The 16,953-nt window shown below is 45.2% G+C and overlaps 1 protein-coding gene across 4 annotated transcripts in view; it reads right to left on the bottom strand.

Annotated features, from left to right (window-relative positions):
• Nucleotides 1–16,953, bottom strand: part of USP35 (ubiquitin specific peptidase 35) — an 84,488-nt gene that overhangs the window by 43,883 nt on the left and 23,652 nt on the right. Inside the window, exon 1 of one of the 4 annotated variants that reach the window (XM_045020968.1) lies at nt 16,860–16,884. The exons of 2 other annotated variants lie outside the window; for them this stretch is intronic. The gene's annotated coding sequence lies outside the window, so the exon portion shown is untranslated. Of the gene's footprint in view, nt 1–16,740; nt 16,789–16,859; nt 16,885–16,953 lie in introns of those variants that run through there. One more of the 4 variants, XM_045020975.1, reaches the window with a different exon arrangement.

Raw genomic sequence — 16,953 nt, forward strand, 5'->3', positions numbered from 1 at the left:
AGCCTCCACCCCAAACCCCACTTTGCCTCCAGCATTTATAATGGTGTTAAATATATAAACAAGTGTTTTTAATTTATAAGTGGGGGTCGCACTCAGAGGCTTGCAATGTGAAAGGGGGCACCAGTACAAAAGTTTGAGGACCACTGCACTACACTCTGACCTCACTGGGGTTTTGTGAAGATAAATTCGTTAATGTGTGTGAAGCACTCCGATGTGACACTGATCAGTGCCACAGACAAGCCCCTGAGAACATTAATAATACAGAGTTTGGATGGTGTACAGCAAACAATGCCAGGGGCTACAAATTGGAGAGTAAAATAAATAATAAACAGCTACCTCATTCAGTGAGGACCATCCTTCTTGCGCAGTGAAAGAGGCCAGGTGATCATGTAATTAAAGCCTGTATCATAATGCATATGCTCAAGAGGTTGAAATAATATTGCACAGGCTTTTCCTTGACTTTGCAACCTCAACATTCTTTTAATGTAGATTTTTGATGTGATAAATGATAACGGTGGTTTTGATGTCCTGGAGTCCTGGGTTTCAGGCCCAGCTCTGCCACCGATTTACTGTATGAACTTAGGCAAGTCATTTTGGGAAAAACTAGTCATTGATTTTGAGTGTCTCAATTTTAGGATGTCCTGCTTCTGATACTTAGGGCCTGATTTTCAGAGGCGCCTCTGAAATGCAGGCTCAAGGGGTCTCAAGCTGAGTACTCAAAAAACAAGGTACCCAAAGTCGGTGGCTAGACTTGAAAATGTGGCTCTTGAATTCTCTGTACTCATATTCCTGCTCAGTAATCTGGCAGCGGTAACAGAAGTACTGTGCTAATAAACGATGGTCACATAAATACCACCCTATACCGGAAACCCACTGACCGCTATACTTACTTACATGCCTCCAGCTTCCATCCCGGACACACCACACGATCCATTGTCTACAGCCAAGCTCTAAGATACAACCGTATTTGCTCCAATCCCTCGGACAGAGATAAACACCTACAAGATCTCTATCAAGCATTCTTAAACCTACAATACCCACCTGCTGAAGTGAAAAAACAGATTGACAGAGCCAGAAGAGTACCCAGAAGCCACCTACTACAGGACAGGCCTAAAAAAGAAAATAACAGAACACCACTAGCCATCACCTACAGCCCCCAACTAAAACCTCTCCAGCGCATCATCAAAGATTTACAACCTATCCTTAAAGATGATCCCTCACTCTCACAGATCTTGGGAGACAGGCCAGTCCTTGCTTATAGACAGCCTCCCAACCTGAAGCAAATACTCACCAGCAACCGCACACCATACAACATAAACACTAACCCAGGAACCTATCCTTGCAATAAAGCCCGATGCCAGCTCTGTCCACATATCCATTCAAGTGACACCATCACAGGACCTAATCACATCAGACACACCATCAGGGGCTCGTACACCTGCACATCTACCAACGTGATATATGCCATCATGTGCCAGCAATGCCCCTCTACCATGTACATTGGCCAAACCGGACAGTCTCTACGCAAAAGAATAAATGGACACAAATCTGACATCAGGAATCATAACATTCAAAAACCAGTGGGAGAACACTTCAACCTTCCTAACCACTCAGTGACAGACTTGAAGGTGGCAATTTTGCAACAAAAAAACTTCAAAAACAGACTCCAAAGAGAGACTGCTGAACTTGAATTAATATGCAAACTAGATACCATTAACTGTGGTCTTAATAAAGACTGGGAATGGTTGGGTCATTACACCAATTGAATCTATTTCCCTATGTTAAGTTCTCCTCACACCTTCTATGGGCCATCTTAATTATCACTTCAAAAAGTTTTTTTTCCTCCTGCTAACGATAGCTCATCTCAATTGATTAGACTCTGCCTGTTGGTATGCATACTTCCACCTTTTCATGTTCTCTGTATGTATAAATATCTCCTGTCTGTGTGTTCCATTCTATGCATCCGAAGAAGTGAGCTTTAGCTCACGAAAGCTCATGCTACAATAAATTTGTTAGTCTTTAAGGTGCCACAAGTACTCCTGTTTTTTTTGTGAGGATTAGTTTACTCATGCCGGCAGAGTGTGGCGTTCCTGGGGTGGAAGGAAGATGCTACACAGGTACAAAGTATTAATGATGATTAGAATAAGGGCCAGAGGTTCCCTTCCACTAAGTGGAGCCAACATCAGGGAGAAAGGGTATGATGCAAGCTCTGCAGCAAAAGTCACATTAAAAGAGGAACTGCCGGTCTGCTCCCCAGGCGAGTGGCAATGTTCAAAAAGCAGCACAGGAGTGATGTGCATAGAGAACATTCCATGGACAAGGTAGGCGTGGTCTGCACAACATTTTCTGTGCCTCCTGCTCTCCCCAGAACTCACTGTCCTAAAGCATAGAATACAGATTTCTAGGATGTCTGCCCCACGTGGGTCTAAATTAGAGTGACCAGATGTCCCGATTTTATAGGGACAGTCCCTATATTTAGAGCTTTTTCTTATATAGGCACTTATTACCCCCCCACCCCCGTGCCGATTTTTCACACTTGCTGTCTAGTCACCCTATTCTAAATTATGCCTCTGGCCATGCACACTATTTATGGTGGCATGATCAAAAGCCAAGAATGTCCATGAGTGCAGCCACGCAGCACGCAAGAATCAAAGAACCTCCCTTAGGCACCTTTGAATATTCCAGACCTTGTATCTCTCCAGGCAACACACTCCTGAAATGTTGTTTAACTACGTATTTCCAAATCCAGATGATCGCAAGCCAAATTCTGCATCTTGTATGCAGCCCTTATTCAGGCACTCCTGGGAGGTGCCGAACACTGAACTCTCTCTGACATCAGTAGGAGTTGAGGCCACTCAGCACCATACAGCTTGGAGCCCTGTGTTTCCATTTACCACAGTGGGGTCTGTTGTACTCCCACATCTGCCCCCTTTAAAAAAAAAAAAGATTGCTAAGGGGCATAGTTTAGGACCTAAGCATAGGGTTTATAGGAAACCTAATATGAATAGACATGTTTTCACCAACATTTAAAATATGTACTTTGTTTACCTTACAATGTGTCTCTGCAGTGCTGGACACATACAAATACCTCTGCACTTGAATAGTATGCCAGAACTAGAAAGTTAAATGGACTGTAAACAAAATAATGTAACTAACCAGCATCAATGGTGAATAGGAAGCTTGGATTCTGTGCCCACCCTCACCACCTCATTCCCCCCCCCCCAGCCCTGCTTTATTTTTAATAATAAAAGATGATCTTTTTAACATAGGTAAGGGATTCTTTTAGTATATGATTTTTCACAATGGCAGTGTTTCTTTAACTGGGATTAATTTCAATTGAAGTCCCTCCGGCTGTTTTTAAATATATTCATCCCATCCCACAATTTCTAGCAGTAGATTTTCAATAAAGTTTCCTTACACCATTTTGCAGTGTTTCAGTGTCAGCTCTCCTATTTCAAATCTAACAAGGTTATGACTAGGGTTGCCAGGTGGCCGGTGGCCGCTCCTCCAGCTGGAGCCCTCATACCCTCCTGAACACCAATCCTCTCCCTGGTGACTCCGGTCAGCACCACTGACCGGGCTGTTAAAAGTCCTGTTGGCAGCGCAGCGGAGCTGGCAGGCTCCCTGCGGCTCCCAGAAGCGGTGACATGTCCCTCCAGCTCCTAGGTGAAGGGGTGGCATGGGGGGCTTTGCGCATTGCCCCCATCCCGACCAACAGCTCCACAGTTCCCATTGGCTGGGAAATGTGACCAATGGGAGCTGCGGGGGCGGTGCCTGCAGGCATGGGCAGTGCACAGAACCTCCTGGCCACCCCTCCGCCTAGGAGCCAGAGGGACATGTCGTTGCTTCCCGGGACCCACTTCAGGTCAGCACTGCCCAGAGCCTGCACCCCAAACCCTCTCCCATGTTCCAACCACCTGCCCCAGCTCGGAACCCCTTCCCACACCCAAACTCCCTCCAGGAGCCCACACCCTCTCCCACACCACAACCCCCTGCCCCATCACAGAGCCCCCTCCTGAACCCCAAACCCCTCATCCCCATCCCAGAGGCCACACCCCCAGCTGGAGCCCTCACACCCTCCCACACACCAACCCCCTGCCCCAGCCCCCAACTCCCTCCCACACCCTGAACCCCTCATTTCTGGCCCCAGCCCAGAATCCGCACCCCCAGCCCAGAGCCTGTACCCCCTCCCACACGCCAATCCCCTGCCTCTGCCCAGAGCCCTATCCCACACTCTTAACCCCTTGGCCAAGCCTCCAGCCTGGAGCCCCCCTCCTGCACCGCAAATCTCTCATCCCCAACCCCTCCCCAGAGCCCGCACCCCTAGCTGGAGCCTTCACCCCCTCCAGCACACCAACTCCCTGCCCCAGTCCAGTGAAAATGAATGAACGAGCGAGGGTGGAGGAGAGCAAGTGACGGAGGGAGGGGGGATGGAGTGAACAGGGTGGGGCTTCTGAGAAGGAGCAGAGCAGGGGGCAGGGCAAGGGTGTTCGGTTTTCTGCAATTAGAAAGTTGGCAACCCTAGTTATGACAATTAGATCTTAGATATTCCTCAAGTTTAAAAAAAAATTGTATTGTAGTTAGCACATTTTCTAGGAAGGAATCCAGAATAACTTTAGACTGTGTGATCTGTCTGGCAAACTACGCCAGGCCCTCACTAGAGCGTGGGGTTTTGGATCCATGCGTGGTCCTATGTTAATGCGGGGACCACGTTACCATGGATTCCAATGAAAGTAATTAAATTTGGGATCCATGCACGGTCCCGCACTATAAGCAAATTCGAGCTATATAGACGCGCGTTCTAGCGAGGGTCCGCTGTATACCAAAAATACAAAAAAAACCAAACACTAAAACCTCACATATCCTGATGATCAAAGTGTTTTCCTGCTTACATATGTCACATACAAAAAAAAAGTCCTGCTGTTACAGACATCAGGGATGTTAGAGAAGTAGATCAGAAGCCAAGAATCACCCAACTACCTTGTCTTGTCCTTAACTTCAAACTGTCTCTGCTGTGTCAACCTAGATGTCACTGTTATTCTTGCTGCATACTCAATATAACTGGGCGATTACACCTTAATCCTGCAAGCTGCTGAAATGCTCCTGTGAGGTGCTAAGTTCCCTCAACACCCATTGGGGTCAGGGAGAATTGAGAGAGTATAGTGCCTCAGTGGAGTACTCAGGACTTTGCAGGAGTGAGCCCTCACTGCTCACACGCTAACGTTCCAGGAAAAGCCGAGTAATCAAGTTTGTGCTGATGAATGTTGGCAGGAAGCGTATTTCAAAGTCACATGCAAAGGGAATTTTAAATTTGGACCAGGATGCTCATCCAATCAGGGAAGAGAAACAGTAGCATGTGATTTATCTCACCGATCACATCTAACCAATCCAACTTGACTAGTGTGTATCAGATAATCACAGAGAACTGTTCCTATCAAGTCGCGGCGTTGAAAAAGAAAATTCACAGAATCTGCAATAACTTTGAGGAAGTCTCAGTTTGCCTACAGAGGCTAAATTCATCAGCTAAATACCATCACCATGGTTTATTCCCTCACCAATATGTCCACATCTTCTCCTATTTTAAGTTTACCTGTCTTTTATCTCTTGTATTTTACAGACCCATCTATCATCTTAGGTTAAGAGGGGCTTGGTTATTCCATCGAAATGACAATCGTTATGGCACATGTAAAATAATTCCAGGTCAGCAATCTGCATATGCCCCACAGCCTAATTGATACAATTGCTCTTTATCCTTCTATTCTTTTATTTTTATTTTTACATTCAATTTCTTATAACAGCCTAAGGTGTTAAACCAGGGATCGGCAACTTTTGGCATGCGGCCCGCCAGGATAAGCACCCTGGCAGGCCGGGCTGGTTTGTTTACCTTCCGTGTCCGCAGGTTCGGCCAATCGCGGCTCCCACTGGCCGTGGTTCACCGCTCCAGGCCAATGGGGGCGGAAGGAAGTGACGGCCAGCACATCCCTTGGCCCGCACCGCTTCCCGCAGCCCCCATTGGCCTGGAGCGGTGAACTGTGGCCAGTGGGAGCTGCGATTGGCCGAACCTGCGGACACAGCAGGTAAACAAACCGGCCCGGCCCGCCAGGTAGCATGCATCGCCATTTATAATGTTATGGATAACAATATTACAAAATTGCAATGAGTCATACAAGATATGCCACGTAAGGTATCAGTGGAAAAGTTATGATTTGCTAAATATGATAAGCTTATTTCTATGTATGTATCATCTTTTTATTGTGAGTTATAAATATGTGTGATATATTGATATCTCAAACTTGTGCTGTGAATCTGGGTGACACCCCCAGACAGATTGGCATCAGCACTATCCAGCCTGCTTCATGGCCCATCAATAGGGTCTTACCAAATTCACGGTCCATTTTGGTAAATTTCACCATCATAAGATTTTAAAATCTTAAATTTCACAATGTTGTAACCGTGCGGGTCCCTATTCAAAAGTGGGTTGTCAGGGGTGGTCTCAAGGCTACTGTAGAGGGGATGCAGTATTGCCACCCTTCTGCACTGCTGCTGGTGGTGGTGGCACTGCCTTCAGAGCTGGGCTCCCAACCAGCAGCTGCAGAGTTTAGTCTGCAGAAGAGAAGAATGAGGGGGGATTTGATAGTTGCTTTCAGCTACCTGAAAGGGGGTTCCAAAGAGGATAGATCTAGACTGTTCTCAGTGGTATCAGATGGCAGAACAAGGAGTAATGGTCTCAAGTTGCAGTGGGGGAGGTTTAGACTGGCTATTAAGAAAAACTTTTTTACTAGGAGGGTGGTGAAGCACTGGAATGGGTTACATAGGGAGATGGTGGAATCTCCTTCCTTAGAGGTTTTTAAGGTCAGGCATTGACAATGCCCTGGCTGGGATGATTTAGTTAGGGATTGGTCCTGCTCTGAGCAGGGGTTGGACTAGATGACCTCCTGAGGTCCCTTCCAAACCTGAGATTCTATGATTCTATGAAATTGCAAAATACTTCTGTAACAACCACGATGCAGCAGCTGCTCTGAAAAAAAAGTGGGAGGAACCAAGCTAACTTTCCCACAAGACGTGCGATGGAACTTAGTAGTGAACTATTTTGAGTGGACTGTATCAAGAACTGGCCTAATCTGATGACAGTTTGTGAACAAAATCGTGAAAAAATAGATGGCACTGTCTCAGCCAAAGTTCTCAACATTGGGCTTAAGAGAAATGTTGAACACATGCTGAGTATCCTGAAGCCTATTTCTGTAGCCTTGAACAAAATGCAGGGAAATAGCTGTTTTATTGCTGAATCTGTTGAAATTTGGAAGGAACTGTGTGAGATCTTAAAAAGAGAAATATGCAATGACAGAGTTAAATTACAAGCATTAAAAAAACAAATGGGACAAGCACTATCTCCAGCTCATTTTCTTGCAAAGATTCTCAATACTCAGTACCAGGGTCAAACCTTAACTGCTGAAGAAGAGGAGTTGGCTATGACATGGACATCCAGCAATCATCCCTCCATAATGCCAACTATAATAAACTTCAGAGGTAAGGGTGAACCATTCAAGAAATATATGTTTGCTGATGATGTTTTAATGAAAGTCACACCAATGAACTGATGGAAGTCACTTAAGCACTTGGATTCAGAGACTCTTGAAGTGATAATCTCACTTTTAACAGCAGTAGCTTCTTCTGCCGGTGTAGAAAGAATATTTTCTTCCTTTGGACTAATTCATTCCAAATTGAGAAATCGTTTGGGACCTGAAAAAGCAGGAAAGCTTGTTTTTCTTTTCCAGATTATGAACAAACAGGAAAATGAAGGTGAAGACGACTGAGTTAGCTGCAGAAGCCAATATTTTAAGTTTCTCATGTTGATCTGGCTGACATAATCGATTTAATTTTTTTTAATTGTTTTTAACTAAAATAGTTAAATGAAATATCTTAACAAAAATAAAGCTGATTTTAAAAATCTTGAATGTTTAACTAAATTCAAAATTTCATATGCTTGTTTTGTTAAAATATTATATGTTTGCTGTTGAAGAAAAAAATCCAGAATACATAACGTTGTTTTAGTTAAATAAAACAATTTAAATGTCAGTCTGGTGATGTTTTCCTCCTAATACAGCAAGACAAGAAAATCCTCCAAATATTAATGATTAACCTGTTGAATTGGAGATAGTTCACCTCCCAGTGACCTCATAAATATCTGCTTCAGTTACCTTTGGTAAATGAAATAACCAAACAATCATTCATTTTCCAATATAGCTGTAAAACTAATCTGAAAAGTTTTCAAAATAAATCACTTTAAAAATGTATAATGTGTACCTTCTAAAAATGAAACCTATATCTATCTCTGAGTTGTGAACAATATGTATTAAGGTTAGAACAAACATCAAGAATGCACTTTTATGTAGAAATCCATGATTAAATCGAGTCTTCCTGACTAGTGATTTAAATCAAATCCACCCTACCATGGGCCATGCCTATGAGTCAGCAGGACATGTAGAGACATGCCTCTGGACAGGGGACTGCTCTAAGTGCTTTTCCATGCTCATGTGCTGTGAGCTTGTGTTTGGGATAGAGGATGTACAAGCCACATGGCTAACATTATAAAAAGGGAGCTGCATCGTCTCCATTTTTCTTCAATCCTTCTTCTCACCTCTGGAGTAACTTCTCTACAAACTGAGGTTTGAACAAAGGACTGATAGACCATCCAAGTATAAGCAGAGTCAGGGTGAGCTCTACCCTGACATCTGGTGGTGAATTGTGGCGAGTTGTGGAAAAGAACTGCAGGGGCTGGTCTTGTTTGCATAGGCACACCCACCCCGCCTAGCAGGAGCTCACAGCCGCCCAAATGGTCACTTGGCTGCTGTGGGATCTCCAGTTTCTCTGTTATTCGAGCAGGAAGAATAAAGTGTTGTTACCCTGATTATGTGAATCAAGGCCAGTGGAACTGTTTTATGACAGAGGGACTCACCATCAACTACGTAGCACTCACTAGACAAGGGACATGGGTTCCAAAACCCAGTGAATTAAGAAAGACTGGGGATAGATATTTGTACCTGATGGTATAGGTTCCCCCTTTGAAAGCCTGAAACACCAATTGCACTGCCTGATCTCTCTACTGTTGAATAGCAGAACTAATTTTTATTCCATTAAGAATCTGGTTACAGCCTGCTATGCTGAATTCACTTTGGGCCAATGGTGCAACAGTACTGGAGCTCCCCTATTAAGAGCTGAAATCCCTAAAGAGCTAAAATTACTATGAGCTGAGATCACTGAGTACTGTGTTAACTACTGGGGGAGCCTGAAGATATATTGCTAAGCAGCTGGCAGAGTGGAGCAGTTTGTGGGATGGTTGGAGTGGCCCATGGGATGGCGAGCGGAGCAAAGTTGAGCAGTTTGTGGAACAGAGCAGTTCATGGGATGGCTGGTAAAGTGGAATGGAGCGGCTCGTGCTGAAGGCTGCAGCAGAACCCCACGGAGAGGCAGGGAAGTCAGCCTTGGACCACATTAGGTGCCCCTTAACACCCTGTGTGCCCCCTTCCCCCCCATTTCCATCCAAGCTGGGGATAAAACTCTGTAGATAAACTTTTGAATTCTGGGGCTGCACTGACCAGGGACAGAGACTTTTGGGTTGTTGGACTTATGGGTGATTTTTGGGTTGCTGGACTCGAGACTTTTGGGTTGTTGGACTTTTGGGTGATCTTTTGGGTTGTTGGACTTAAGACCCTGAGGGGAAAAGGATACTGCCAAACTTACTTGGGGGTGGGTCTTTTGCTCATGGTTTGTGTTATGATGTTTGTGGTGTTTCCCCGACATAATGCCGCATTGTTTCCCTCCAAAAAGGCTTTTGCTACACTCAGACTCCGTGCTTGCGAGAGGGGAAGTATTGCCTCCTAGAGGCGCCCAGGGGGTAGTATGTAATTGTCCCAGGTCGCTGGGTGGGGGCTCGAGCCGGTTTTGCATTGCGTAATTGAAACGGAACCCCTAGATACTGAACCTGGCCCTTGTTGCTGCCAACTCAGATGGGCAGAAGGGTTACACAAAGTTTGGATGTGTTTCAGAGGGACTTTACAAGTCAGCAAACTCACTAGTGCTGCTAAGAACCTGATATGGACTCTGAAGTCACATGTATGTATCTGATTGCTTTGACCATTTAACAACTCTCGTCTCTTTCTTTTCTTTTATAATAAAACCTTTAGTTTTAGATCAGGAGGTCACGAGGTTATTACATGGGGGGTCGCAAGCTGTCAACCTCCACCCCAAACCCCGCTTTGCCTCCAGCATTTATAATGGTGTTAAATATAAATTTAAAAAGTGTTTTTAATTTATAAGGGGGGTCGCACTCAGAGACTTGCTATGTGAAACGGGTCATCAGTAAAAAAAAGTTTGAGAGCCATTGTTTTAGATACTAAGGATTGGCTGGCAGTGTGGTATTTTGGGTAAGATCCAAACTACATAAGAATGGCCATACTGGGTCAGAACAAAGGTCCATCCAGCCCAGTATCCTGTCTACTGCCAGTGACCAATGCCAGGTGTCCCAGAGGGAGTGAACCTAACAGGTAATGATCAAGTGATCTCTCTCCTGCCATCCATCTCCACCCTCTGACAAACAGAGGTTAGGGACACCATTCCTTACTCATCCTGGCTAATATCCATTAATGGACTTAACCTCCATGAATTTATCGAGTTCGCTTTTAAACCCTGTTATAGTCCTAGCCTTCACAACCTCCTCAGGCAAGGAGTTCCACAGGTTGACTGTGCACTGTGTGAAGAAGAACTTCCTTTTATTTGTTTTAAAGCTGCTGACCATTCATTTCATTTGGTGGCCCCTAGTTCTTATATTATGGGAACAAATAAATAACTTTCCCTTATTCACTGTCTCCACACCACTCATGATTTTATATACCTCTATCATATCCCCTCCTTAGTCTCCTCTTTTCCAAGCTGAAAAGTCCTAGCTGCTTTAATCTCTCCTCATATGGGACCCATTCCAATCCCCTAATCATTTTAGTTGCCCTTCTCTGAACCTTTTCTAATGCCAGTATATCTTTTTTGAGATGAGGAGACCACATCTGTACGCAGTATTCAAGATGTGAGCATGCCATGGATTTATATAAGGGTAATAATATCTTCTCTGTCTTATTCTTTATCCCTTTTTGAATGACTCCTAACATCCTGTTTGCTTTTTTGACTACCGCTGCACACTGCGTGGACATCTTCAGAGAACTAGCCACAATGACGCCAAGATCTCTTTCCTGAGTAGTTGTAGCTAAATTAGCTCCATCATATTGTATATATAGTTGGGGTTATTTTTTCCAATGTGCAATACTGTACAGTATTACTTTAGAGTATTTACTAGTATTGATTTGGTTATGTGGCTGGCCCTTTGGTGATCAGAAAAACATTTTGTATCGTGAATAGAGTTTTAAATAACTTCTCACTTTACTGGACCAATTTGCTGATTGAGAGCCAGAGACTGGAATGCAATAAAGGGGGATGTGTGATTTTCTTTTTTTCAGCTTCTTGATAACCAATGTGGGGGATCCGGAGCACAATTTGTGACTGGTTGGTGAATATAACTACAGTGGTAACCACCAGTTTTGGGAGAATCTGCTCTCCTTTTTGCAGCCTGCCCCGACCTTGGCATTTTCAGTGTGGGCTGCCCTTGGCACTTCGGGTCACAACTGCATTTAAAGTTTTTATTAAATAAAATTACCTTAAATGTGCTGGATACATCAGAGAAAAAAGTATCGGGGTAGCCGTGTTAGTCTGTATCCACACAAAAACCAAGGAGTCCGGTGGCACCTTAAAGACTAACAGATTTATTTGGGCATAAGCTTACGTGGGTAAAAAACCTCACTTCTTTGTGCATCTGAAGAAGTGAGGTTTTTTACCCATGAGAGCTTATGCCCAAATAAATCTGTTAGTCTTTAAGGTGCCACCAGACTTCTTGTTGTTTTTATCAGAGAAAAAAAGTTTATCATAACACATTAGGCATTTAAAACTAACTGATTTATTAAACAAAGGAAGTATTACCCCTAGGTAGTGAACTGAACTGATTATTTCTGACTACCATGTCCTTCAAGATTTTAGAACTAGTAAATTTCATCCTCTCACCCCTACCTTTTATTCATAGAAAGAACGTTTGTTTACTTTTCCATTCTTTCTCAACTCCCAATAAGTTTCTTAACTTTGAATGAACTAGTCATTGAACTGAACTAGTAGAATACAATTAAATTAAGAAGACGCTACTGCTATGAAAAGCTGAGTTCCTACTTCAGCTAACTCTGGTTCCAGGTGCTTAGCTAGTGGCTGCAACTCTGTGGTCTGCCTTTCTTTAAACCTTAGCAGCAAACATGTACTTCTTAATATTACTTTTGGTATTTAACTTAAATGATTTTAATAGATATAATAAGCTTAGACCTTAACATAGGTTGTCAATTTCAAATAGATTTTTTTAAAATAAACCTCAAATTAATTTTTTTAAAATGTGATTTTTTATTTAAATCATAAATTTTTATCCACCCCAAGACCCACTGACATATTAACCTGGATGAGCCATCTTGCTACACAAGTTTTATGCACTAACTTCATGGGAGTTGACCAGCATAAAGTCTTGTAAACAGGGTGGAGAATCAGGCACATTATTATGAGATTTTTGAGCTGAAAGTCAGTTAGTAAGCCTATAAGAGACCAGCTGGGTCATCCTTTGGGTGAGACATAAAACTGACGTTCCTGGGCATTAAAGATCCAGTGGTAGTTTTACATAAAAGAAGGGGACAAATTCTGCCCCATGTAATTACATTCTGCCTTGCTAAATTCACCTTTGAATTTCAGTTGGATACAGTAATATTCATAGAATCATAGAATATCAGGGTTGGAAGAGACCTCAGGAGATCGTCTAGTCCAACCCCCTGCTCAAAGCAGGACCAACACCAACTAGATCATCCCAGCCAGGGCTTTGTCAAGCCGGGCCTTAAAAACCTCTAAGGATGGAGATTCTACCACTTCCCTAGGTAACCCATTCCATTGCTTCACCACCCTCCTAGTGAAATAGCATTTCCTAATATCCAACCTAGACCGCCTCCACTCAGGGCCGGCTTTAGCAAGTGCAGGGCCCGATTCATGGGGCTTGTACTCACCAGGTGGCACTCCGAGTCTTCTGCGACACTTCAGATTGCTGCGCTCCGGCTGGGGGAGCGGGGCCGCGGGGCTTGCAGCGCTCCGGCGGTGGGAGCGGGGCCGCGGGGCTTGCAGCGCTCCAGTCTGGGGAGTGGGCTGCATGCTTAGAGCTGTCTGCCCGGCACTCTGGCCGGGGGAGCAGGGCCGCGGGACTTGCCGCGCTCGGGACAGAGTTCCGGCCGGGGGGAGCGGGGCCATGGTTCTTGCTGTGCTCGGGACAGAGCTCTGGCTGGGGGACTGGGGCTGCGGGACTTGCCGCGCTCGGGACAGAGCTCAGGCCGGGGGAGCGGGGCCGCGGGACTTGCCGCGCTCGGGCCGGGGGAGCGGGGCCGCGGGACTTGCCGCGCTCGGGCCGGGGGAGCGGGGCCGCGGGACTTGCCGCGCTCGGGCTGGCGTTCTGGCCAGGGGAGCGGCGTTGCTGGGCTCCGGCCAGGGTAGCGGGGCTGCTGGGCTCCGGCTGGGGTAGCGGGGCCATGTGGCTTGCCGTGCTCTAGCTAGGTGCGGGGCCCTCTTAGGCGTGGGGCCCGATTCAGAGGAATCGGGGGAATCGGCCTAAAGCCGGCCCTGTCCCCACTGCAACTTGAGACCATTGCTCCTTGTTCTGTCATCTGCCATAACTGAGAACAGCCGAGCTCCATCCTCTTTGGAACCCCTCCCCCCCTTCACGTAGTTGGAGGCTGCTATTAAATCCCCCCTCATTCTTCTCTTCTACACACTAAACAAGCCCAGTTCCCTCAGCCTCTCCTTGTAAGTCATGTGCCCCAGCACCCTGATAATTTTCGTTGCCCTCCGTTGGACTCTTTCCAATTTCTCCACATCCTTTCTGTAGTGGGGGGCCCAAAACTGGACACAGTACTCCAAATGTGGCCTCACCAATGCCGAATGCAGCGGAATAATCACTTCCCCCGATCTGCTGGCAATGCCCCTACTTATACAGCCTAAAATGCCGTTAGCCTTCTTGGCAACAAGGGCCCACTGCTGACTCATATCCAGCTTCTCGTCCACTGTAATTCCCAAGTCCTTTTCTGCAGAACTGCTGCTTAGCCAGTCGGTCCCTAGTCTGTAGCAGTGCATGGGATTCTTCCATCCTAAATGCAGGACTCTGCACTTGTCCTTGTTGAACCTAATCAGATTTGTTTTGGCCCAATCCTCCAATTTGTCTAGGTCACGCTGGACCCTATCCCTACCCTCCAGCATATCTACCTCTCCCTCAGCTTAGTATCATTTGCGAACTTGCTGAGGGTGCAATCCATCCCATCATCCAGATCACTAATAAAGATGTTGAACAAAACCGGCCCCAGGACTGACCCCTGGGGCACTCCACTTGAAACCGGCTGCCAACTAGACATCGAGCCGTTGATCACTATCTGTTGAGCCTGACAATCTAGCCAGCTTTCTATCCACTTCACTTCCCATCCTAAACTTCTGTATAGAGATGACAGGCACTGTTAAACAGTTGTATGCCAAAGAATAGCTGCATTTCAAGTGGGGGGGGGCTGGCAAAATAATACCTATATAGCCCTTACGTATTTCGCAGGCTACTAGGCTTAATTAACCCAGGCTTGCAAAGCTCTTTGAGATCCTTGGATGAAAGGCCCTACTGAAGTGCTAACTACTGTGGTGAACTGGCTACTGTGTATGTGTTTTACTGCCCTCTGATGCATTTTATAAGAATGGCTCTTGTGCAGCATAAGCCCTATACTGCAAAGAGCTGGTGGAGATTTTCTTTTAGTGACAGATGTGTGCAGCTTTAGGAGCAGGGGTCTCTGAGTGCCTGAAGTTCCAAAATGCCAGAGTGGGCAGCACATTAACCATTGTAAAGGTCCTGCTGGTCAGAGATTTGTTATATCATTATTATCATCCATTCTGACTTTCAGCATTTTGCAGGACCTCACCCTACCTTAGGCCCACTAGTGTTTTAGCTAACCTGTCCTCAGATCTCTGCAGTGATGGTGCCATGAGCCCTTGATACTGTGACTCCCTTGGAGTCTAGCCCATTGCTTTACAGTTTGTGGCGTTATGAACTTCGTTCTAACATCTAGTTGAAACTTTTTCTTTTATCCACATGGGTGTGATAACATTAAATAAAGTTCAGATCCACCAGCATTTCATCCTCTCGCTCCCTGGATATGTCCTCTCAGTTCAACTCCCATACAGTACATAATATTCCTCATTTACACACCTTTCCATCAAGGACCATTATAAATGTTGATGGATTTAGCCTCCCAAAACCCCCATGAGAGATTATTATCCCATTTTACAGGTAGGAAAACTGAAGCACAAAAGTGACTTGCCCAAGGTCTCATAGAAAATCAGTGGCTGAGCAGGGAATATAAAACAGAATATGCTCTCTCTAACCACTTGACTATGCTTTCCTGGCATAGTCTCTCACATCGCCCAGATAGACTAATTTTCCTTTGATTCCCAAGTCATTATTTGCTTCCCATCCAAGCAAGACAGTGACACTAATCAAACTGCTCTGATTGGCTGCTGTACCCAGGGACCCCTTTGCGTCACTGGATTCTGCCTTAATGTGCTCTGACCTTCACACCGACATGCCTTCTGTGATCGTCCTTGGAGAATGTAAATAATTCCCCTCTGTCTTGCTTGTTGTTTCTTTAAGGTATTTATAGATTAGACATCTCTCCTCTCCCTTAAAATTTCTGTCTTCCTTTATTTGTATAAAAGTCTGTATAAAAGATGTAGATGCCTCCAATGTTTTGGCTGAGAGGAGACACACCTGTAAACTGTGCCTTCATAACAATGACATACGTCATTCATTTTAGACCCAGATTGATCTCCACCCTACACAATCCCTGGGGGTCTCTCTCACAGTAGAAGTCAGACGTGCACACTGAGACTATAGCCAATTTTATAAAGACTACAGAAAAGAAGATCTATATCATGTTACCCCTATAATAAAACATAAAACAACAGATTAATATTTGATACATCTCTTTAGCTTCAGCCCTGGCAAGGTGGTAGATCTGATGGTCTATTTGGCCTTTTCTATCTCTCACAATGGACTCTACAAAGGCTCCAGATGTTTACATACAAACCATCGTACATCCCTAAATTTGTAAAGCATTTTGAGATCCTTCATAAACTGGCATACTAATTACTTGCCAAAGCCTGCTTTTATTTCTCCAGCAAAACTCCTATCAAAGTCAAGGAGAGTTCAGTCTGAGTATAGATTGGATCTGGCCCAATACTGCTGTTGTTACAGAGCTCATTAGGGGGTACTTGTCACATTCTGTATTAGAGAGTCCAGTGTCACCCCACAGAATGGGAATATCACCCATCCCTCTCTCTTTCCCCCTCAGAATCCCCTTTCTCTCAACGGATGCAAGACAACCTTTTTCGCCCCCAAGCTTTGTCCTGATGAAAACCTTTGCCCAAGTTAGCCACCCACTTCAAGCAGGATGCTGCCTTGCATACTGCCAGTGCCATGCAATGCAATCATTAGAAAAAACACACAGACGCTCGCCCACCTTCCAACGCCACAGACGAAATATTTCTCAGCATCCTTATTACCCCACCCTCTGCAATCCTGCCTGCCATGCAAATAAATACCTTACTGCACTGCAAACAATCCGCAAAGAAGGGGAGGCGGCGGCTGCTACTGCAGTAACAGCGGAGTACACGGTGCCAGGGCTGCTGCTGCTGCTGCTGCTGCTGCAACCAGCACTTACCCCCAAGCGCAGCCTCTGGCGCTGCTGGAGCTGTTCAGAGGCAATAACAACAGCCTGCGTCTCCTTTAACACCAGCTGGTGAGTTGCAGGCTTT

The sequence above is a fragment of the Mauremys mutica genome, chromosome 1 (genome assembly GCF_020497125.1).
Source record: "Mauremys mutica isolate MM-2020 ecotype Southern chromosome 1, ASM2049712v1, whole genome shotgun sequence".
NCBI classification, from domain to species: Eukaryota; Metazoa; Chordata; order Testudines; family Geoemydidae; genus Mauremys; species Mauremys mutica.